Below are 25,782 nucleotides of genomic sequence, written 5' to 3' on the forward strand. Positions count from 1 at the left end.
ACCCTGTATCTAATCTGTGTGTGTGTTTAATATTATCTTGTGTCTGCAAGCGCTGTTTGACTGTATGTTCCTCTGTTATATCTTTGAACAAGACATTTAACAAATGTGGCGATCTAGCTGTGTGTTTTTATAGTTCTGATAAAGACATTTCAACGTGGTGTACTTGTCCACAGGTTTCTGCGTTTCTGGTATATAAGCTACTTATTATTTAGTTTGACATTGTATATAACATTTACTGTAATTGGTGCTGTTATGCCATTATTTATTTTACCAGAAGTAAAAATTACTGCATGTTTTATTTCTGCTTTGCCCTCAGGTCAGCTGCAGATTTGGATTCTTCCATAACCCTGTACTCACCAGTGCTTGAAGTGAAGGTGGAGAAGACTACAGTTACATCGCAGACCTCCAGAGTACCTTCCTCCTCTGATGGTTGTCTGCTACTGAGGAGATGCCTAGAAGCAGAACCGGGAGACCTGATGATCCCCGTCAACATGGTGTTCATGTGTCCCTACCCCAAATGTATTGCTATATACAACAAGGTGTATAACAGTGGATCAGGAGAATGGTCACATTTCTTCCAGAAACAGCAACTCAATATCACAACTCTGTGACCAAGTGCTCCATATTGCCACACTACAAACTGTCTCTATGCTGCGTCTGTTACTCTGTCCTGGTTCTGGAAGATCAGCCATGTGTGGCGCATGGAAACACAGTAGTCTGGATGTTGTCCAAAGTCCTTCAATTCTGTCCTGTAAAGGAATATGTAATTGTTAAAAACCCCAAATTGGAAAGATTGCTGTAATAGGACAGAACATTCATCAACATGATCAGATATTTCTATTGAACAGGACTTTGTTGTTCTCTAACAGGACTTCTGAGTCCATATTACATGCCAGTTCAACATACATAACACAGATGAGCCAATGGCTGAAGCAGAGCTGTAGTTAGTGGTGGTGTATCAGTAAACAACAATAAAAAAATAGTGACTGATTAAATTTATTTAGCATTTAGCATTTATTTAGCACTTTATTTTTGACACCCAAAAGGCTTAGGGGGAAACACCAGAGAAACTTTGAGTACACTGGAAGATAATATACTAATTATATATACAGTGTATATATATATATATATATATATGTTCATATACCGTTGTTGGAGCGTGAAGCTCGATACAGGTCTTAGAATATGAGCTCCTTGACTTGCAGTTCATCCTCCCCGTCCTCTGCCCTCTTCCTCGGACCCTGGGAGCCCTCCCTCCTCTGCTTCGCCTTGACCCCGGTCGTGTCCCGGGTCTGTGCTTGGCTCTGGAGTGTAGTCCTCATCAGAGACAACAATGCTGTCATCATGGAAGCTCTAACGTGCAAAACAACGTACATGTTATGAGTCTAACACAAAATTCACGTTCGTGTAGTGTAACTCATGCTAACAGGGAAATGTGTATCAACCTGTTTTTAGATTTGCATAATGTTACCGCAGCTGTTAGCAGCTGTTGCTACATAATTCAGTATTTAAACCCAATGTACTTTCCTAGTAGAATAAGTTCAGTTCAAAAGTTCAGTTGAGTTCATTCAAACTTGGCATTTAAAGCTCAACAAAAAGAAACATGTTTTGAATTCAACCAAAATAGTTCCCAGAACCCGACTATATATGTCACATCAAAAACAATCTTTGTTGTTAGCGCTGGTATATCCGAAATTACCTGCACATCAGTCAGAGCTGTCACAGTCAGCAACAAGTAGGCTCAGCTGCAAGGACACTCAGCAGCAAGGACTGTGGCTCTTCCCTGTTGTAAGTCACATTATCTCTGAATGCACAGTGAAGGTTTTGAAGAAAATGATGTTCCATGTGTCTGAGGTTACTGGAAATCGTCATATTTGAAGGTGTTTGTCTCCATCACACCCTGTACCCTTAATTAGGTACTGCACAGTAGGTGGTACTGGAGGCATGACAAAATATTCTGTCAGACACAGTTTGTATCATCCAGTATTTATGTGCTTCTGATAATTTTAAAAACACAAATGTAAATGAAAGTATATAAGTCTGTGTGGCTATGTAGCTGAGCATGTAGGAGGTTCAGAGGAGGTTCATCCTTTAGGGGATTCTCAGTGAATTTCTATGTAAACCATGCTCTGAATTTTAATCTCACCCTTGCCCAGCCTCGCTTTGTGCGTGTGCAGGCTTGTGTGTGTTAATAAAGAGAATGAAAGAGGGTGGCAGAATTTCAATAAATACTGTGAAAAAGTGAGAAGAAAACAGAGGAGCTAGATGAGCTGTGAATTGTTCATCATTTCTCTGTTGCATCTCTGCATAAATTGTTGACCTGCAGTAAAAACCAAAATACAGACATCAAAAAGCCTAGAGGCACCTAGCGTACAAAAACTGTCAGAGAATTTATTTCTTTTACATTATGTTATATCAATGCCGTGAGAGTGTGTGACAGTGTTTATGTGGGACAAATAGCAGCCAGCTGGTTGTTCAATAGACATTTTGTAAATACTGCAGCTGTGGTTGATACACAAATAATTACAGCCAAAAATCAAGCAATTTTACAGAGAGCAGAGTGGACACTGTGTCACATCTTACACACATATGCATACACATCAAGGCACAGGAAAATATAAACATGTGACTACGTTATTGCCATACCCCTCTGCCTGCAGATCCACTGTGTAAAAGAGGTTAAACATTCACAGAATATTTGCTGGAGAAGTGCAAATTTGTCCTGAAGGGTGCCAAATGATGTCGGTGTAATTTCAGATGACTAACTGGTTGTTGAGTGTGATCCTTTCCCTTTGTTTGACTACCAGAGGGCATCGTAACTTTGTTTGACTACCAGAGGGCATCGTGATGTCTGCCAGACCCCATCATGGTACTGCGTGTCATTAATTCCGACAATATTACAATATTAATACTGGATCATTAGCCACGAATAGTGTTACATAACTGTCTGACATACCTTCTCCGACTATGTCCCAGAGTGCACTGAAGGTACAGTCTAAACAGATTAACTTTGTTCCTAGATACAATATTCATTCTAATCAGGTAGGCTGCTCATTAATTGGTGGTAAGTAACTAGCAAGGTAGCTTAATGGCCAGCCCGTCCTCACCAGAAAAATGGCCTTATAGGTTGATTGTTTTATAGTTTATTATGACCCATGTTTACATTTTTTGTCAGGTGATGTAAAAAGAGAGACAAAGTCCGCTTTGGGAGGGTGGTGGTGTGGATGCATGAGTGAAGAAAACTCAGGAGACTGGGGTTTGAGTTCTGTGTGAAAAAAAGTCAAAGTTGACATGTTTTGTGTCACGTGACTTACGTAATGTACTTATTTAACCCACACCATGATGTTCCTAATCCTAACCAATAGTTTTGTTGCCTAAACCTAACAAAACTATGTTAGACAATGTTTTCCACGTATTAAATGTATGACATAGGTCAAGTGACTTACATAACATACTGAAGGTACTATATGCCTGTTGCTGGATCACCCGTTTTCATTTCAAAACCAAATCAGAAAAAACTAAAAAACAAGTTATTTTTGTTTTAAAACGGAAAAACCTACACGTTCTCAGACTGTACCCGACTCGTCACATATTGACGCTTGGTCAAGGCCCTTTGTCGTCGCTTGTTAACGACTTGGGTAGCCCTTTTGCGTCAATTATTGACGTTTAGGGATCCGCAGTCAAGTTAGCAACGCTTAGCAAGAACAAACATACAACTTCCGGTAAAGTTAGCAACAATAAATATGCAACGTCCAGTTAGACTTTCAAAATAAAACGCTAGCGTTTCGAAACATCGCCATTTTGAAAGCCGCGTTATTAAAGTCGTGAAACGTTTAGGCACAGAAAATACTTGGTTGGGTTTAGGCAACAAAACTACTTAGTTAAGGTTAGGAAAAGATCATGGATGGGGTTTAAATAACTACATGACAGTTAACACATAAGTTAACGAACGTCACTTACACCCTAACTTGCCTAAATAACAATATTCAATGTTGACTTTGTTTCACATGGGACACGAACCCCGGTCTCCTGGCTCAAAGTTGGGATTCTGGCCCTCCTTCCACCCCAACCACCTTACTCTTTCTTTTCTGTTAAATATCATATACTTGCCTTTACCGTCAAAAACTGATGCTGCAGGGCTTCCCCCAAGATGTCGAACTATGATGGAAAAGGGATTCTCAGTGCTTCACAAACTGACGACTATGGCTCTTGACCATGCATCCATATGTGACGACTTGGGAGTGAGAACTGGTTGGAAAAACAGATAAACAGAAAACACACAAAACTACATCAGTTTTTGTTTTCTGTTTTATAACCAAAGCGGAAAATATTAATTTTGATATTTAATGAGTCCAATTTGTGTAGCTTTGTGTGTTACACTTGATAAACCTGCAGCAGATACACTTGGGTGATGGTGGTGCCTGATTAAATGTAATTAAGATGAGCTTGGACATCAACATAAGTGGGTTTTTAGTTTGAAAAACAGGACAATATATAGCTGCAGTACCAGAGGCTGCTATTCCTTATTTTCAGTCACGTGACATGCGCGGTGACCTGGAGGGCAAAACAACAGACCAACACCGTGACTCCCCAGTAGAGACGCCGCAAAAGCAGTCAAATTTAATGTGGCTCACCTTTTAACTTACAAAAAAGAAAGATATGAACACAAACTGCAAATGTTGGGCATATCCGATCCATATAACGTTCCAGCATCTCCTGCCGCATTTCTACCGCTAAAAACCGCCAGGTCCCTGCCCCCGCCATTGCGGTAATGTTTACTTTTACCTTCTGGGGAATTCCTCACCTAACACAGCCCAGGCTCGTCTCCTCCTCAGTTAGTGCATCTGAAAGCACAACAACCATCCAGCATTTTGGCAACACAAAAAGTAGGCTAAGAAACTCAAAGTAATGTATCACTTGCATATTGGTTGGCAGGCAGTGGAAAATAACATATTTTTTTGCCCTCCAAGGGATGGGTTAGCATAAGTTAAATGCATTTCCTAATTTTTAATGTAATTATAATACGCTTTTTATTTTGAATGTTAAGATGCCTACATTGTTTACATTAACATAATTGAAATGTGCATTAGGTTATTCCCATATTCTACACTACACGCTCATCAAAACATTGTGCTACAACGCCAACAGGTCTAATAAGGGTTGAGAGTTATGATAGTTGTAAGTTCATTAATCTGTCCTTTAACAACCATGCTCTGTTTTAATGTCAGCCTGCTTATTTCCTTACATGCCCTTCACATAATCTTGTCACGCTAGTACAACATATGTCTTACTTCTCATGAACTGTACATATCTGCATTTAACGACTGCACTCATTACACAAAAAATGAGGAGACTAGGGTGTACCATCTGCTTCTAAAATGTGTAGCCTACAGTATTGACTGCACCACTGATGAGTCATGCTTTAAATTTTAGCAGCACACTGACAAACACCATCCCTCTGTGGTCAGGTCTAATTTTGAAATTTTACATAGACTTTATTGCACAATATAGAAGGTACAAGGTTGTTTGTCACAGAACTTGTGTATTAAAATATGGTAACATTTAAATAAACAAATAAAACAGTAGGCGATATACTGTTATTAATACACAAAGGATATATACACGTCACGTATACACCCCGAACATTCTGCAGTGCATTTTTTAATTTTGGTCCAGGGAGGATGTAAACAGTAGCAACATTTGGAACAGTGTCCATCTCAGCTGTGTTTGAGCACCAAGTCCACCTCCTCTTATCTTTTAGGAGTCTTACTTGACAGCTCAGGACGTGGACCACCCGCCGAGTGCTTGATCCTGGATGTTGATGGGGCATGTCTCTGTAAAGATGTGGGCACAGCAGTCTCTGATTTCTGTTGCTTGGCCAACCTGAGTTCCAATTAAGTCCAGACCGGAACTTTAGCAGCAGAATTAAGTCAAAGCCGGGCCAGCATGGCTCCTATCCTGGCTCTCTTTCCTCTCCTCTGAGTGATCACCGCACCCGCCGTGGTGCCTGGTCCAGTTGATAGGGCCGGGTGGGCCATTGTCCACTGCTCTTTAATCCAAATTCCCATCTTCTACTGGCTGCTGCATCTATTTATGAGATATGCTGGATTTGAAAACAATCAGTAGGCAACATTTTCAATTTATTTATATATATATATTTATTTTATTTATTTTTTAAGTTATATCTAGATAAACAAAATGATCAGTTATCTGACAATAGAGATTTATAACTAGTAAAACTGCCAGTAAAAACATCCAAAAAATCTATGCCACAAATAATCCAAATGTCAACAAAATCTATGCTACAAAAAATCTAAACAGATGGTCATTCTCTCAAATGTTTAATACACGGACAAACGGAAAATTACTAAATCCAGTTCTATGTTTTCAAATGCTATAAAACGTCAGTGTTAAACATTCAGTAATGTCTTTAACCACTTGTGAAACTAGACCTACATTCTCCGTATTATTAACCGTGTTAACCGTTGTATCCTATAATATTGAGGTGGCTAACTTGCTTAATATCCATCCATCCATCCATCGTCAACCGTTTATCCTGTGTACAGGGTCACGGGACTTGCTTAATAATAATAATAATAATAATAATAATAAATGCTTACTAAGCTAAGAAATGTACTTTATCTAAGCCTGACCTCAACCAGCAGCCAGAAGGTGCCTTACATCTTGAAATCCTGTGTCCTCAACAGTTGAAAGTCATAACTTTTACACAACACTTCTGTGCACAGCAGCAGCTGTCATCATTCCCCTTTTAAAATGAACTAAACAGGGCAGTCGCACACACGGGGCCTGTTTGCAAGCAAGACAATAATTTTTTTTAAAGAATAATGTGGGTTTTTTTTAAATTGTGCTTTCCAAGTCATGGCTTACACATTTGCTGTGAGCTTCTGTACAAACAACAAAAAAAGGACCTGTGGTTGACCTGTAGTCAACAGGGTATTCAGATTTGAGTAAAACAGCTTTTACTGTCTCTGCCTGTCTGAAAGAATAAAGCATCCAACAACCTGCAACCTCTTCCCCTCTCTTTTTCTGTGTTTTTTTGCCATTCCTCTCTTCCTCAGGTCAGTGAAAGGGCAGTCACTTGTTTCAGTTTGAAACACCTGCCATGTTCAGCTGTTGTGTGTGTCTGTGTGTGTTTGCCTGTGTGTAGCAGAGAATGTGTTTTCTAATGTGTGTGTTAGAGCGTTATGTGGACAGTTATGTGCTAATGTTTTTCTCTGTGCATGCTTTTGTGTCTGTCTGTGTGCCTGTAGAGGTGAAACAATAACCAGGGTATCATGCCGTTCAGCCCTGTTTATAGAGACAGATACAGCATGTCAAGGAAGCAAAATCCCTCAAAAACATTTCTGTTGCACTCTCTTGACTCTTTTGTTTCTCTCAATCTCAGCTTCTATCTCTTTGCCCCTCTCCACCCATGTATGCCCCCCCCCCCCCATTTTTGTTTCTACATCCACTTTTGTACTCTTTTAAAACCCCGTTTTATTAGATGACACTAAGAAACAAGTAAATGCTGCATAAAATATTAATGACATTAATGCATGGATCTCCAAACAGAACTGCAGGACCAAGGGTCATGTCATTAAATTTAAATTGAATTAATATTTTTTCTTCAGTGTATCAATATTCTAATGCATTGCTGCCTTGCTTGTGCTCGTAAGCCACTTTAGACTCATAGTCTATCCATCCATTTTCTGTCACTTATCTGGTGACGAGGCCAGGCAAGGTAGTCCAGATGTCCCTCTCCCCAGCATCGTTTTCCATCTCCTCTTTGAGGATCCCCAGGCTCATGACCATTGGTGAGCATTGGAACATAGATCGACAAGTAAATTGAAAGCCTTGCCTTCTCCGCTCAGCTCCCTCTTCAACATGATGGTCTTGTGGTCGATCTCGCGGCCATTTTACCCTTAGAGGGATTTAAGGTTGCCATCACGACAGGCACCAACGACCTTCTGACATTCACAGTTCACAGTTTTCAGTCACGTGACGTGCGCGGTGACCTGGAGGGCAAAACAACAGACCAACATGGCAGCTCACACCATGACTCCCCCGTAGCGATGCCGCAAAAGCAGTCAAATTTTAGGTGGATCACCTTTCAACTTAAGAAAAAGAAAGATATGAACACAAACCAAAAGTGTTGGGCACATCCAATCCATATAACGTTACAGGATCCGCATTTCTATCGTTGAAAACCGCCTGTGGTATGTTTACATTTACCTTGTGGGGAATCCCTCACCTAAAAGCCCAGGCTTGTCTCCTCCTCAATTAGTGCATCCGAAAGCACAACAACCATCCAGCATTACCAGCAACTCAAAGTAACAGTGTATCACTTGCTTATTGGTTGGCAGGCAGCGGAAAATAACGTTTTTTTTGCCCTCCATGGAAGCGTTTTCCTTGGAATGTGACGTCACGTGAAAACTATGAATAGAGAGGCGGGTGTTAAAGAATTGGGGAAATGGGCCTCAGTCAGATGTTCCCAGTTAACCCTCGCTACACGTTTGGGTTTACCAGGTCTGTTCGGCAGTCTCCCCCAGGTGGTGATCAGTCGCTCTTCTCTTCATCCAATGTCCAAGACATATGGATGCAGATCTGATGATACTAACACAAAGTAGGTGATTGATCTTTGGCCTGAGGTGTTCTGAGGAGCTGATATAGATTACCACTGTCATCAGTGTGGCCTCATAAGGATTGTCCCTGTCGTACAGAACTAACAATTTTTCCTCAAGCAGTGCCTTACCCCTTCCTGCCGTTTACCCAGTGCACTGGATAACTGAGCACTGATTGGATTCAGCTGATGTGCACTAACTTCACATAGTGGCACTGGGCTTGGAAGTTTAAGGGTGCTATAAATATGTAAATGGATTTATTCCAAATTTGAAGCCTGCACTAATAAAAGCAGCATCAGCTCTTTGCCCAGGAGAGCACTGGTTTGGAAATACTTTGCTGCAGTAAAACACAAGGCTCCTTTCACTGATGGACTATAATGTGACCATGGAAAATCTCGAAACTATTTCCCTTAGAATGTCAAGGATCTGATAGCTGGGGTCTTTCAAATTACTTTGGGTTTTGGTGCACTGAAAAATGGGATGTTCGTTTTTCTTTTCTCTGACATTTTAACTGACCTGGCTGACTGACAAACACACACACACACACACACACACACACACATACACACACACATTAAATCCAAGCTGGGCCAGCATGGCTCCTCTCCTGGCTCTCTTTCCTCTCCTCTGAACGATCACCGCACCCGCCGTGGCGCCTGGTCCGGTTGTTTGGGCCGGGTGGATCGTGATCTGCTGCTCTTTAATCCAAAAACCACGTCTTCCTCTTCCAATGACTGTACTTATGTCAGAGGTAACACGTCTTTTGGAAAGAAAGACGGAAAAAACAGATAAAAAACAAAAGTGTAGTGAAGTTTTAAGGAGCTACCGGCTGCTGCTTCTACAAGCGCTGCTGGCTGCCATAGCAAAGATATATATATATAATATTTTGCCTAATGAGATTCAATTTACCCATGAAGCAGCATCTCTAATGTCTTGTTGTCAATATTTAAAAGGCCTGTTTGATTAGGCTATGAGCAACTGCACCATCTCAATGTTAGCTAGCTAGCTTGTTTTCTATGTGAGATATCCATTTGGTTTCAATAGAGAGCCTAAAGCTGTGTCTCAATTCAAGGACCGCATCCTTTGAAGGGCCTACGAAGGCATACGACCACAAAGACCGGACGGGCCGATTCACACCACACATCCCAAGAATATTGCTGAACTGAAATAGTTTTGTAAAGAAGAAAATCCAAAATTTTTCCTGACCGTTGTTCAGGTCTGATCTGCAACTACAAGAAATGTTTTCAAGGGTTCACATACTTTTTCCAACTTTTACTGTGTATGTTTACACAGTGTGTTCACAAGAAATAGTTAGTGTGGTATTAGTATAAGCAGACTGTGTTTGTCTATTGTTGTGACTTAGATGAAGATCAAATCACATTTTATTTTACCAATTTATGCAGAAATCCAGGTAATTCCAAAATGTTTATTGATATGATAATTTTTTTTTTTTACTGCGACTGTACAGTATATGCTGAATTTGACAAAAAGACTTGGATTAGAATCGCGTACCCCAACTTTAACATGGCAATTCATCAACTGGCCAAAGTGAAATGGCACTCAAAGATTAATATATTTTCTGCTTTTCATTTCACATCACAACCCTACACCTACCAGCATTAGCCAGGTAAGTGTAAATTGATCTATATCACATTATATTTGCACATTTGTATAATTGAAGAAAATGTGGGTACTGTCTCGTGGATAAAGGTTATTTAAGGAAACAATAAAGGATTTATATCATGCTGTTTCATTTGCCATCCTGTGTCCTTTCCTTCTCAGCTCTGTGCCAAGAGCTCAATTTCTTTGGAGTCCTTGGACAGTGACAGAGGGACAGAGAGAGGGAAATAAATATACGTAAAGTCCTTGTAGAGGAAGAAAAATAAAAAGGACGCCTAAGAGAAAGAGAGGGAGGAACAGGCCTTGAACAGAGAGCTACAAAGAAACAAATTTATAGTTTATAGTTTTGACCCTGAATTTCACAGAATGATATTTAAAATGCTGATAATAACGTCAATAATGTACATACATATGCATACGCTATAGGGAGCAAATGCAAGCGAGAAAGTATTTAACATTAGACATTATTATAATGCCAATAATAACCAACATAATTTTATATTTAAATATTCGTGTAGCCAAAGCTGTTTCAATGGGCCTTACAGACCTAGATCATAGACTGTCTATAAAGTTTAACGATGTGTCTCCACTTCCTCCCACTGTCCAAAAATGAGGCCACAATATCCCTGATACAGGCGCTGCCATCTGTGCAGTAGGGGTTGGAGTCGCGGTATCGCACAACCAAAAACAGAACCACATACACACACTTAAAGAGGTGGTATTATGGTTTTTGGCTTTTCCCCTCTCCTTTATTGAGTTATATCTTTTTTGTGCATGTACTAGGTTTTCAAAGTGAAAAATCCCAAAGTCCAGTCAAAAGGGAGTTCCCATCTCCCACAGAAAACACTTCTCTGAACTTCCTGAAAACAGCTCGTTTGTAGCCGTTTCCCTTTCATCCCTGTGATGACACATGGACAAAAGCAAAATGCGCGTCATATAATGCCCTCAAAAGCACTAGCGGAAAAACACTCAGCTGCAGCACACCTCTCCTCTCCCTTCCAAACACTAGCTACCCTCCAAGCAGTGAATGGACATAAAGTTGTTACTGTGATGTAGAGACAGAGCTCAGTTAAAACTTTATGGTTGAAAGATACTTTTGTTACAGATTAATAACTCACCACTCCAGTCCAAATTGCCAACCTGGTCGGCAACATGTAGTCTACAGCTGAATCGAAGCTGTTCACCGTCTTTTCGCTGACCCACCCTTCTCTGCTTCTGATTGGCTAGTAGTCTTTAACTAGGAACTGCGCATGTGCAACTCCCAACAAAGATCATTTAGAGACAGGATGTATCACTCCATAGCTAAAACGAAGCGTTCAACACAGGATGAAAAGAGGAGCTACAGCAATGTGCAGCATGACAAAAAATATGGTGTTTTTTGAAAATTAAACCATGTAAACCTGTTCTGGTACAAATAGGATTTTGAACCTGAAAATGAGTATAATACCACCTCTTTAAAATAGCACAGACAACATCAGTCACCCAAAAAGTTTTTAAAAAGTGCTGTTTGGGAGGATTAACACTGTTTCAGCTGATAATACTCACACATAAGAACAAATGTATGTGTTCGTGTAAGTGTATTTGTATTTTGTTTTTCTGAACATGGAATATTGAAACCGGGCATTAGAAGACTTTTCTGTACCACTTTGTCCTCATTTTTTCTTTTCAGCATGCTAGCTCTCGAGATCTTACAGCTGGGACCTCGTGGGGCTCTCTGCCTCCTGCTTCTTTTCATACATAGGCTGCTTTAGGCCCTCTGTGGCCTGAAGGAGATATGACTTCAATGAGTCTACGATGACTCTTCAACTACTGCTTCAGACCAGGCATGAGGGTGTTGTTTCCCTGTTTCTGCATGTCAAGCTGAGCCACATAGAGAGCTCTGGATTTATCCATTTTTTCCAGCAGGCAGGTTTTCACCGGCTGCCGCGGGAGACGGTCACTTTGCCTGATCCCTGGCCTTCTTTAAAGCAGCCACGAGGATTTTGTTCTCATGTTTCTGCTCGTCAAACTTGACCACACAAGAGGCTGCCATCTCCCCCAGCTGGGAAGAAATCTGACTATTGCTTGTGCGACAGGAGATGTTTAATCGCCAGCTGCTGTTCAGCATCCTCCAGAGCAACCATGACCTTACTATTCTCATGTCTCTGTTCGTCCAGTTGAGCCAGACAGGAGGCTCTGGATTTCTCCATCTCTTCCAGCAGGGAGGTTTTCTCCTGCTGCCACTGAAGATGGTCACTCTCTATGTGATCTTCTGCCTTTTTTTGGATAGATGCAGTCTTTTCTCTCTCCATTCTGTGTTCCTCCAGCTGGGCTCGGTAAGTCTAGGATATTTTTCACAATCTTAGCCACCTCTTTCTGTTTAAGAAGAGCTTCCCCTGTCTTGCTCAGTATATTTTGCAGATTCTGAGCTTGAGCCCTCTGAAATACAAGAACTTTCTCCAACTGTTCTGCTTTAAAGCCTCAAACTCTGCCATGTCTTTGTAAAAAAACTTCACCTTCAGGCAATAAGTGGTCATCTCAAGATTGTTTTCAGCCACTCTGCACAACTGCTTTTAAGCACAGGGCTCTAACTTAATTGCCTCCACTTCATTTTGAAGGGCCTCTCTCCTTTCATCTGCTCTAATTTGACTTGAAGGTCCTTGGAGTTTGTTGCTCAAGATCATCCTGAGCTTTCTGCATCTTTCTCAGCTGTGATTTCAGATTTTTAAAATCCATCTGTTAAGAGTGGACATGTTTGGTCTCAGCTTCATCCAGCTGGGCTTTAGGTTACATAGCATCAGCTTTTTCTCAGTGCTCCGCTTGTTGTCCTCTTTCAGTTCGTTGTCCTTCACCTCTCACCTTACATGCTTCCAGGGAACTAAGGTAGAATTTAATTTAAAAGTCAACTTCCCTGTTATATTCCATCTCTTCTGCTGGACCTTAAGGGTGTTTTTTGTCTATGTTTTCTCTTAGTTTGTGTATTTTCCATTGTCACAGTGAAATGAACATCTGAAGCAAACCTTTTTTCAAATCATTGCATTTTACTTAAATATTGACTAATTTTACCTTTTTGGGCCTCAAAAAATTATTTTAATGAAACCATCTGAGAAGTTTAGAGGGAAAATCTTTCTTTGGTGGAATTGCTAACAACTCATAGACATCTGGTCTACAAAACTGCTTTTTTGTTAGGAGTCTCACCCAAAATGATTGGGAACCACTCTTTCATAATGTGTCGTCAGGGATGAGCGATCTGTTTCTGTATCTGTCCAACCAATTAAATGATTTGTATCCGTGCTCTGAATGGGCGGGGCTTAACACAGATGTGGGCAGGACTAACCACAAGTTAGTTATTTAAGCCTAAAATTGGTGTGGGTTGATCAGGAGTTGCTATATTTGTTAGAAAACTATTTACAGAACGTTTGTTATACTACAGACCCCCACAAAGCTCAAATCCATTTCCCATAGTTGTATTTTTTTCTTATTAAATTCAGCTGATAGTAGTAAAATGCCATAATATATATTACTCTTCAAAGGGAAATTATGAATGAGAAGTGTCTGTGTGTGTTTTTTTAAGAAGACTGGAAGAGAGACTAAGTTACACTCTGGTTAGGTGTATGGATGGAGTTAACGTCCTATTTTGACAGAATAAATAAATAGTGCCTGTAAAAAAGATCCTGTAACTAGTTTATTAATTATTGAAGCGATATATACAGTCGGCTTTGTTGCTAAACTGACACGTTAAATGCTAAGAACACAGAATAGGCTACGATATATTAGACTATATTTAAGTAATTCCCCAAAATCCCTTCCCCTATAAGTGTCTATATGTAATAATGTAATGTAATGTATAATTTTTTAATGGGTTTCCTGTCAAAATGTACTATTTTCTTTATTTATTTATGCTTGTATTTCCAGTCCTGACAGTGTATCTGACCTGAAAGTGGAGCCTGCAGCAGAAGCAAATGCACAGTGCTTGCTTCATTTTGACAAGAGAAACAAAACTTAATAATAATAATAATATAATAATAATGATCTTTATTTGTAGAGCACTTTTCAAAGACAAGTTACAAAGTGCTTTAACAAGTGTAAAGACAATAATACCCAAAAGACAATAATACAAAAACAATACAAGATAAAAGCAAGAAAACATTGAAAAGAATAAAATACACGTTTAAGATAAATATAAAATAAGTAAAACAGAATAAAATAAAAGGGATAAAATAAAGTCAAATAAAATCGGGAAAGGCTCTCCTATAAAAGTATGTTTTAAGAAGGGACTTAAAAGAGTTCACTGACCCAGCCGTCCTGATTTACTCGGGCAGGCTGTTCCAGAGCCTCGGGGCCCTGACGGCAAAGTCTCTGCAATAATCCAGGCGTGATGAAATGGTCTTGGTTAGATAACATAGATCGAATTCTTGCTATATTTCTAAGTTCATAAAAACATGATTGAACAAGCTTTGTGGTGTGCTGCTCAAAATTTTAATTACTATCAAACCAAACACCAAGGTTCTTTGCAACAGGCTTAATGTGATTTACTAGGGAACCAGCAGATGGCAGTATTTGTTTTGCCATCTGCTGGGACCCAATGACCGGGATTTCTGTTTTGTCTGAGTTCAGCTGGAGGAAATTATTTGACATCCATTTTTTAACTTCACAAAGGCAGTTGTTAAGTGAACTCAGCATTCCAGGGTCTGTGGATCTGACGAGCAAGTACATTTGTGTGTCATCAGCATAAATATGAAAAGAAATGCCATGTTTATGAATAATATGTCCAAGGGGAAGCAGACACAAGGAAAACAAAATGGGTCCTAAGAACGACCCCTGAGGCACACCATATTTAACTGGATAGAACGAAGAGACATAGTTGTTTACAGACATTATATGGAACGTGGTTGTATGGAGAGAAATAATGTTTTGAAGATAACTACCAATAAAAGTGAACATATAAACAGTAAATATGGCCAAAACATGGACATTCGCCTGGTATATTTTTGAAAGATTGTGTAATAACTGTTGTAAATCAGTTTCTTTTCATCAAATTTACAGTTACAGTTGTATTCTAGGTGTATTAGAAGATATTCAGGTGCATTATAGTCTACCTTAGGATGGTTTTGATGGTTTATTGCATCATAATAAAGCTTTTTTTACCAGGCGAGGATGAATATATTATTTTTTTTCTGTATTTCATATCCATGTAGTCTGTAGTGATAAAATAAATATGTTAATCTACAATGGATTTAAGGGATCTAAACCAGGTTTAGAGAGATCAAATGGGGCCCAACAGAATCCATTACTTTCAGTAAAAACTTTGTAGGTATTACATCAAGTGGGCTGGAGGACACTCTCATTTGTGATACTGTTTTTAAAAGCTCAGAGAAGTCGATGGGATAAAACTGGTTAAAACTGTCTTGTTGCTGGTGAGGAACTTCTGAGTAAGAGGCCGCGGGGGTAATAGAGGCTCTAATGACACCACCTTATTGGTAAAATAAGATAAAAACAATTCAAAATGCAAAAGTTTGAAATACTTTGTTCATTAAAGATGCGAGAACACACGGAGCTTGGTGAGGCGGCATGAGTAACAGGCGAATCGCAGCTAAAAACAATACATCTGTGGTCAGATATGGTCATGTCCACTAATTCCACAGAGGAAATGCTGACACCCAGGGTAAAAACCAAGTCCAGTGTATGACCACGGTTATGTGTTTGCCTTTGACATGTTGTTTGAAGTTAAAAGAAGTGGCCATATTTAAAAAGTCACTTGCATTAAGATTGGTGGGGTCATCAACATGAATATTAAAATCGCCACAAAGAACAATTCTGTCATAATTTAAAACCAGAGTAGATAAAAATTCAGGAAGTTCTGATAAAAATCCTCCAGGCGGTTTTGGGGGGCGATAAATTATATTTTACAAAATTACAAATATGATAGGTTGCAGCCCTCCAAGTTTAACAGTGAGAACTTCAAAGGATTTAAATTCATCACAGCGCACTTGATGACATTTAACATTTTTCCTATACACGCTCACTAGCCCATATTGAGGCGGACACAGTTCAGCTAGCTGGCTATAGTCATTCATTTGCAACCAGGATTCAGTTAAAAACATAAAATCTAGATTTGCAGACAAAATAAAATAATTTAAAGATAAAAGTCTTACTTGACAGTGATCTCACATTGAAGAGAGCCATTTTAAATGAGTTTGTTCTAGGTGCTGGAGTTGGGGAAGTTGTCCTAATCCTTAAGAGATTACTATGATTTCTGTGTGGGATGTGCACACGTTTACTGGTCTATGCGTGACGATGACAGGAATAGAAGTCTTTGGAACAGCACTGGGAGCAGACGGCTTTACATGCCAGCAGGTGGAGACAGTTGTCTGTGGCAGTGAGGCAGAGATCTGTTCAGTGACCGGTGGTGTGTCCAGGTGTGCTGCATGAATGATTAGTCATTCACGTAAGTCATGTGTGGACCGCACCACATGCTGTATGTGAGCAGCTAACATTTCTGAGCCCCGTTTGTTTGGGTGAAGTCCGTCTGTCTTAAAAAGAGACATTCTTTGCCAGAAAATATTAAAGTTATCGACATAACACACCCCGTGAGCCCTGGAGCCACTCGTGGAGGTCTAGGAGTCTACTGAAGCGGCCAGCACCGCGACCAACTGTGGGAATGAGACCAGAGATAAAAACGGACTTTACACACTGCTTTAAAAAGTTAAAAAGACGATTAAAATGTGATTGTGTCAGCTCAGACTGCTGAAGAGCTGTGTCATTTGTTCCCACATGGACTATTACTCTTGTGATGGAGGACGGGAGCGATGGCATTAGGTCCTGCAGTTTTTTAAAAATGTCAGCTGTGGTGGCACCGGGGAAGCAGTGAGTGGTAGCGTTAAAGAAACGGATGTTTCTGGTTATGGAGTCACCAATTATTAGTGTGGTTGAGGAGAAAAGGGCAAGGCAAGGCAAGTTTATTTGTATAGCACAATTCAACAACAAGGTAATTCAAAGTGCTTTACATAAACCATAAAAGCAACAGGGAAATATAAAAAAGTTTAAAAGCTACATAGGGAAATTGAACAAATACACATTAAAATATACTAAAAGTTACAGTGCAGTGTACAATCAGGGTTAAAAGAGTTGCATGGAAAATAAAAACAGGCTGAGGGATTGAGCAAATAAGAATATAGAATAAACAGAGAAGTACACTTAATATAATCTCTCTAGCTAGTCTGTACTCAGGTCCACAGCAATCTTTGGGTCCACTGAAACTCCAAAAACCCTCGGACACCAGTCTGTCCGCAGACCACTTTGATCCAGTTATACTCTGGACCCACTTGCGTGTTTTGCAGGTGGACAGAGGTTCCTACAAATCACTTAGGCGCAAGATTTAAGACCACTTCCTTCACTCTATTCAATCTCACTCTCGTTATATTTTCACTCAATTACCTACTCATTTCTCACCGTGTAAATATTTTATTAAAAGCAATGGTAAAAAGCTAAAAACAAAGAAAGAGAAAACAGGACAGTAAAAGTTAAAGTGCAGTGTAAGTTATCAATCTACTAGTTAAAGACAGTGGTAAAAAGAAAAATCTTAAATATTTAATTAAAAGCTATGGTAAAAAGAAAAGTCTTCAGTCTTAATTTAAAAGAACTGACACTTACAGCAGACCTGCAGTTATCTGGGAGTTTGTTCCAGATATATGGAGCATAATAACTGAACGCTGCTTCTCCTTGTTTAGTTTTGACTCTGGGGACAGAAAGCAGACCTGCCCCAGACGACCTGAGAGGTCTGGATGGTTCATAACGAAGCAGAAGATCAGAAATGTATTTTGTCCCTAAACAATTTACTGCTTTATAAACTAACAGCAGGATTTTGAAATCAATTCTTTGACATACAGGTAGCCAATGTAAAGACCTCAGAACTGGAGTGATCCACCTTTTTGGTCTTAGTGAGGACTCGAGCTGCAGCTGTCTGATGGATTTCTTAGGGAGCCCTGTAAAGACACCGTTACAGTAGTGGTGTCGACTGAAGATAAATGCATGGATAAGTTTTTCCAAGTCTTGCTGAGACATAAGTCCTGTAATCCTTGATATATTCTTCAGGTGATAGTAGGCTGACTTTGTAATTGTCTTAATGTGGCTCCTCAAATTCAGGTCTGAGTCCATGACTACACCAAGATTTCTGGCTGATGAGGAGATGTTAGTTGTGTGGTTCCAGAGCAGGACTGAGCAGAATCTGCTTCAACACTGCGTGCGGACTGAGGATGGAGTGTCTGAGCTGCCGAGTGTTGTGTTGGAGTAGCAGTAACAGACCTGAGAGAAGGGCTACCCGACAGTGCAGGGTTGAGACGACCACCGGAGCGTCTGAGCACAGCCTCCTTCAGGATCCTACATCGGGAAGCGGAGGTTTTTGACCGGGATGACCGACGCTGATCAGGCCGAACAGCAGACCGGCGGCCCAGCCGATCACTGTTTACCGCCAGTGCAGGAGATGTAGCCGGTGGAGGAGATGCAACAGTGTCGGCAGGCACTATCCGCCGAAAGGGAATCGTATCAGGGAGACTCGAAGCCACAGGTGCATCCACTGGATGGACCGGAGTGTCGTTAGACAAGGCTGCATAGTGGTTGGAGAGGCCGATGTGCGGAGGAGAGGCAGCCCCATCCGAGCCTCTCTTGCAGCCACGGACCACCACTTCAGCGTTGACTGATGCTTCGGAGTCGAGCAGAAGGAAATCCTGGAAGGGTCGAGGGGTCCCATAGCATGGTGTCCTGGATGTTAGCGGTTGCGCTAAGAGAAACAATCTGTTTGGCTTGTACTGAAGCCACATCCATAAAGCCAGTCAGCAGGGAATCTTTCTCTTTGAGTTCCTCTGAAAATCGTCAGATGTCTTCCATAAGTCAGCAATCTTTGTGTTCGCTTTCTTAAGGAGTGAGCAGTCCTCATGGGGCAGAGTTATCTCGGCTAGCATAACGTTAGTCGCCGGAGCTTTGTTGTGATCAGTAGCGTTGATAACGTTTTTACGGTCAACTAGCTTAAAATCCATGTCGGACGACTAAAATCCTTAACCCACATAACGTTGTGCGTGCATGCCATGCTGCTGACAACTACATGCACGTCTCGCGGTTCCTCGCGGGTCTATTTCAAGAAGCTGGCTATTTAAAAACGATATAATATTCTTTGTGTGGTTCATCAACGGTGATAAATTATCCGAAAGTCCCGCGAGGTGTGGACAACTTGGCATAACACCAGTGAAGCCGGGGCGCAGTCTCTTCAGCAAGTGTTCCTCTTCCACCACTACACACACACATGCACACGCTGCACCTACACAAGCACACTGACGACCCAGGGTTAGGGTTACAATTTCGGATTTATTTACGCACCTTTAAAAACATTTACTAAAAGTTTTATTCTCTCTTTATTCTTTTACATTACTTGAGTGATGCTAGTTTTTACTAGAAGTGAAAGAACAATGGTGGAAAGGTCAGTGCACTTTACATGTCATAGAGTTCAGGGACACCAGACAGTCAATATGATCTTATCATGTGTTTAGGTCTTCTGTTGCAACCTCACAACCCAACAGGACATCTTTCTACCAACTTTACCAAAGTGAGTATAAATTGATATACTTTTTATTTCACATTATATTTGCACATCTGTATTAGAGGGGTACTGTCTCACAGATAAAGGATTTATATTATCCTGTTTAATTTGCCATACTGTTTCCTTTCCCTCTCATCTTTTTGCCAAAAGCTGAATTTCTTTGGAGTCCTTGGACAGTGACAGAGGGGCGGAGAGAGGGAAAAAGAAGGAAATACATACAGGTAAAACAAAAAGGAGAAGTATGAGAAAGGGAGGGAGGAACAGGCCTTAAACTGTGAGCCATACAGAAAGAAAGACAAAAGACAAAAGGAAGGATGTGTGAAAACACTAAAACAAGACAGAAAATCTGCGATATAGAGTTTGAGTAGAGCATAAGTGGGTGAATCATTACTGGATACTGATGTAGGAAAGGTGGGAAGAAATAGGTAAAAATGAGTGAGATAAGAGTGTGAGCGAGGTAAGCAATAGAGTGAGTCACTTGCAGGAATATTAATATAGGAGGTGAACTGCAGAGAAATGAATGATAGACGTGTAAGAGGTCACAGATGTGGAAGGAACGGTTATTAATGCACTGTTGGGAGAGGATGAGATGGAAGAGCATATTAGTGAAAATGAGAGAGATAAAGGAGAGATGGTGGGGAAAAAGAGAAAGTGAAAAAACGATAAGCATATGAGACATCTTCCACCCTCTCAACCATGAGATTGAGATGCTGCTGTCTGTTCGTAGGTTCAAGAGGCGAACAGCTGATGGAGTTTGTAGAGAAGCAGAGCTTGTGTTAGTTCTGGCAGAAGTGTCAGTCATGCATGCCACAGAAGTTATTAGCTGATCCATAACGCACACCAGCAGCAACCAAATGCTGACGGTGATGGGGTGGATTGATGGGTGAAGTAAACTCAGGATTTTCACTCACAAGACTGAGGTTTGAGTTCCGTGTGAAAAAAAGTTCACGTTTTGTAGGTAATCTTTCTACATAATGACATAATTGTTTTTTTACCAAACCACAATCTTTTCCTAAACCTAACCAAGTGGTTTTGTTGCCTAAACCTAAACAAACTAACCACAAGTTAAGACTTGACAAGACTTACTGAAGCCTATCGCTGGACAGGTACTTGGCATTGCTTGTACATGTGATTTTTGGGAAACAGTCATATATGGCATTGTACTTTCCAACGGACATATACTATATGTCATTTTGGGACACTTGACAATCTATCTATCTTGTCATTTAGGTACGAGGACATTTTGGTGGATCTACAATAACTAACCTATGTAAAAATAAAAGCAAGGTAAATGTGTATGTAAATGTGACAATGACATTGGCATTTTCCTTACTAGAGTTTGTAATTACAGGTGCTCTATTTTATGCCAGAGAATATTTACTAAATGTTGACAGTTTAGGATGTTAATGTACTTCATCAAAAACAACATACAGTTATTTCTGATAATGATCTCAAAAATTCCTGAAACAGACCTCACAGAACATCAACAGGGAAGATGCCAAAGGGTTTGCTGATGTTTGTCATAAGGACATTGACTTCAGTGGATTTCATCCCAAATATTAAACATGATAACTTTATAAATCTTGTTGACATGCCCAAGTACCTTCGGTTCACCAAAATACATGGACTGTATATATAAGACTACAATTCCTACTTTGTTTATTTGATGCTGATGTGAGCACCAGAGCCAGTTTACCAACCTCATGGTCACTGTTTCCAGTCCAACGTGTTACAGTACACAGCCAACACAACATCAAATGTGATGTGCTGCACCAAATATAACTTATACCATTAGTTGCAAAAAAGTGGTTTCCAAGTTTAAAGAGAACTACCAAGTCTCAAATACTGCATGCTCACAGAGACACTATCTTGCTGTTCAATGCCGTTTTACCTATCTGATCTATGACTGTTTCTTTCTTTGTCCCAAACTAATTGAATTTCATTAGAAAAGAAAACATGTTGTGTTTGTTCATTGGAGAGTTATACAACGTAAAAAGCAAGTTTTAAAAAAACTAACAAGGTAGAAGGAATCACGCTTTTTATGGCTCCTTTATTGGCAGTGGTGAGTGCATCAGTGTTGTGCTGTTTCTCTTCTGTGCTTCCCAGAGAAAAAGCACACAGAGACTGTTTAGTGTAGTAAACTGAGGATTTTTGACCATGATGGTACTTAAATAGACTTAACCTTAAAATTCATCACTTTATTAAGGAAATGTTATATAGAAGAAAAAATGTAAACATGACTCTGTTATCAACTATCACTGAAAAGGTTATACTTTATACTATACATTCAGTATTATATTAAAGTAATTCCACTAATAATAAATCAATAAAAAAATTTACTGTAAGAAATTAGATTAATTAGGAACATCTCTTTGTAAGTCCATATGATAATACAGCTAAATAGAACCAAAACTAAGGAACCCCTCCAGATTTTAACACATAGAAAATATGCTGAATACTTAAAATAATAATTTGTATCTCCTGTGTTTTGTACTTAAAAAAACATTCAATAACCTTATTAAAAATTCTCTACATACACATCTTAAACTCATATTTAAGGTGTGAGCACACCTGCTTTCTAATATCAAACTCTGCACATACACGGTTCTGCACAATGAAGCTAAAACACCCAGTTAAATAATTTAACATAAAATAATAATTTCGACTGGAGGTAAACAGAAGAAAATTCAAAAGATGTTCAGTACCATTATCATGATAGATGGCAAGATACCAGTAGGAAAACATGTATTTATCTAAAAATGTTTAATTAAATACGTTTTCTTATATTGCTGGGGAGGAAGGATGTACGTAAAAAAAGAGTGAAAATCATGTCAGTTTATTTACAAAAGAAGTTTGGATGTAAAGCGACAGATAAGGTGCAGATGGAGGTAGGTTTAAGGAGGTAGGCAGCTGCTCAGTCAGTTGTAGTGTCAGATTGAACCTTTGCTCGATACTGCATTACCTCCCTGAATTATCTCACCTTCTCTCTTTTCTTTCCCTTACTACTCATCCATCTGTCAGTGTAAATCCCATTCTTTTTTCTCATTTCTTTCGGGCTTCGCTTTCTCTGCCTCATCTCCATCTCTTGGAAAACCTCTGTTCTCCTTTACCGTCTAACACTTTTTCCATTAGCTGTATGCAGTTCGAATTCTCATTGTGTCATTCTCTCACTCCTCCATTTCTTCCTCGTTATACTTTTCTGCTGCATCTCACTGAATCAACAGCAATACTACCTTTCTTGTATTTCTGTCCCCCTTTTCCCTGCCTTTCTCTTTTTGTTTCATTAACTTTCTTCCTCTCCACTGCATTCTACTACTTCTGTTTTTCATTGGCTCTTTCATCCTTCATTATCTTTCACTGTCTATTGCTTTCAGTCAGCTTGTGTGGCTGTTTAGTTTAATAGAAACTGTATTAATTAGAGTAATTAAAAAATATAACAAATTTTAATTTTGTTATTTTCTCTGAGGTTTTTCCCAAACTTGCTATGGTCCGTAAAGGCATCTCCAGCACACCTCAAAGTGAATGTCTAGGGTTCACTTTTTGTGAATTTTGGGTGTTTTCCTAGAGTCACATAACTACATACTTACCACCTGTAAATATGTGACAGAACGTACATACTTAGTTCACATGATAACAACTGAGCAAACTTCATCATTAAGACCATGAGATGTTGTTGAAAGCTCAGGAATAATCTATTAAGTGAACACTGACTTACGACTTTTAAACTACTATTTGAATAGTTAGAATTAACTTTCATGCTCAAAAGTAAAAATACATAATGTATCACTGTGGTACTGCATGCAGCCATTATACATTTGTGGTGTGAATGAAATGTCTTATATAGTGATATACAGCATTCAGGCTTAAGGGGGGTGGTTAGGGTGGAGAGCAGATTTACAGAGCATAGGACTTTTAGACCAGGGCTGGTATTTATCAAGCTTCTCTAAGTGCCATTTTAGTCTTAAGTGCTGAGAATTTATGAAATTTACTTCTACTTTTAAACTTAAGAATAAAAGCAAGTTATCAAATTTCTTAAAGCTAAGAATCACTCTCAGTCTCCCAGTTATTTAAGACAGCTCGAGAGGTCTCTCAAGAGGTTAGGAGCTGCCAGTAGGGGCTTGTGATGGGGCTGTGGAGACAGAGACATGCATCTTTCAGGAGAAGAAGAATTCTGATAACGCGCAGTTAATAAGACGGGGTCGGACAGCGCAGGCATGAACTTTGTCAGGGAGTTGGTGAGGGACATCATCTCACCACTGAATTTACGCAGTATGCGTTAAATTGAAGGTGGTGATGACGCTTTGTTTATTTGCTACAGGACAAACGCGGCAATGCTGATGATTCTGGCTGTCACAACCATCAATAAGCCAAATAGTCATGGAAACACTTATGGCACTTAGGCTACAGCGCCACACATTGTCAAGCGTTTCATCAACTTCCCAACAACACCCCCCCTAATCCGACAGACGCAAACACAGTTCATGCAAATAGCCGGCAATACAGAAGTAGTAGGCGCATTTGACAGCGCTCATTTAAAGATAAACTTTTTTATCTTTACTTTAATAATGTGTAGGCCTATATAATAATGTATTATCTTGCAAATTCTTTATTGTTAAATGTGTGTTGAATAGAAACTCCTCTTAGGAATTTCAATGTGAATGTATCTGAGAATATTCTTAAATAAGGAAATCTCTTCAGTGATTGGTCCTTGGCTACATCGTCATCCAAAATCCTGTTTGCGGCACAGCAAAGTGTCGTAAATCAGCACTAAGACTGACACTCAAGATTTAGTCCTACACTTCACTCAAATAAGGACTATGATGCTTAATAACTAAAAGCGCAGCTCTGAGCCAAGTCAGTTCTTAGCAGCGTTCTTATGAGTAATTCTGAGAAGCTTGATAAATACCAGCCCAGAGACATGCTGATTCCCATGTGTGGGTCTTTTTAGGCAACAAACAGACTTGGCAGGTTATTTCAGATGTAATTTTTTGTTGTATTAGTTGAAATTCTATTTACATCCCGATAACAATAAATAAATCCAATGCTCTGATCCCAAAAAAACAATCCGGTATCTGTGGCTGTCACAGTACTGTCTGCAAGCAAACAAATTAAATATGTTGTTTGGTACATTTGGTAGATAGGTTCAGTATGGACATTATGGGACTTGGCTGATATATGATTTGCAAAATAAGTTTAACTCTTTAATCCTGTGCCACCAATTACATGGTAGACTAGATTACAGACTAGAAGACTAGATTATACTGTGTGTGGGTGTGTGTATGTGCGTGTATCGTGTGTTACAGTTGACAGTGTTGCCAAGGGACCCTCACCTCTACATGACCACAACAAGTTAACATCAAGGCCATGGCAATGTGCTGCTGAACTCATCTTAGCTCTTGTAAAGGACGAGGATTATCATTATTATTTCATTGATTTGGCTAAGTTCAGACAAGATCACAAACAGTCCTGTCTTTGTTGAGAGGTAGCTGGGCCCACCTCGTAATGACACCTCGTAATGACACCAAGACCATTTTACACGCCTTCATCTCATCACGCCTGGATTATTGCAACAGCCTTTTCACCTGTTTAACCCAAAAATCTATTGATTGACTCCAGACTGTCCAGAACTCAGCTGCCAGGCTTTTAACCAGAACAAAGAAATATGACCACATCACCCCTATTTTAGCTTCATTATACTGGCTCCCAGTGTGTTTTAGAATTGACTTTAAAATTCTATTGATCACTTTTAAAGCTAATCATGCCCTATATTTCTGACCTTTTAGTCCCATACGCACCAGCACGTACCTTGAGATCCTCGGGCAGAGGTCTGTTGTCTGTTCCAGAGTCTCGACTGAAAACTAAAGGGGACAGAGCGTTTGCTGTCAGGGCCCCGAGGCTCTGGAACTGCCTGCCTGAGGAAATCAGGTCAGCTGAGTCAGTGAACTCTTATAACATACTTTTATAGGAGAG

Source organism: Micropterus salmoides, unplaced genomic scaffold, assembly GCF_014851395.1.
Source record: "Micropterus salmoides isolate LMB-PRFRI ecotype aquatic unplaced genomic scaffold, ASM1485139v1 Ms_hic_scaffold_2, whole genome shotgun sequence".
NCBI lineage: Eukaryota > Metazoa > Chordata > Actinopteri > Centrarchiformes > Centrarchidae > Micropterus > Micropterus salmoides.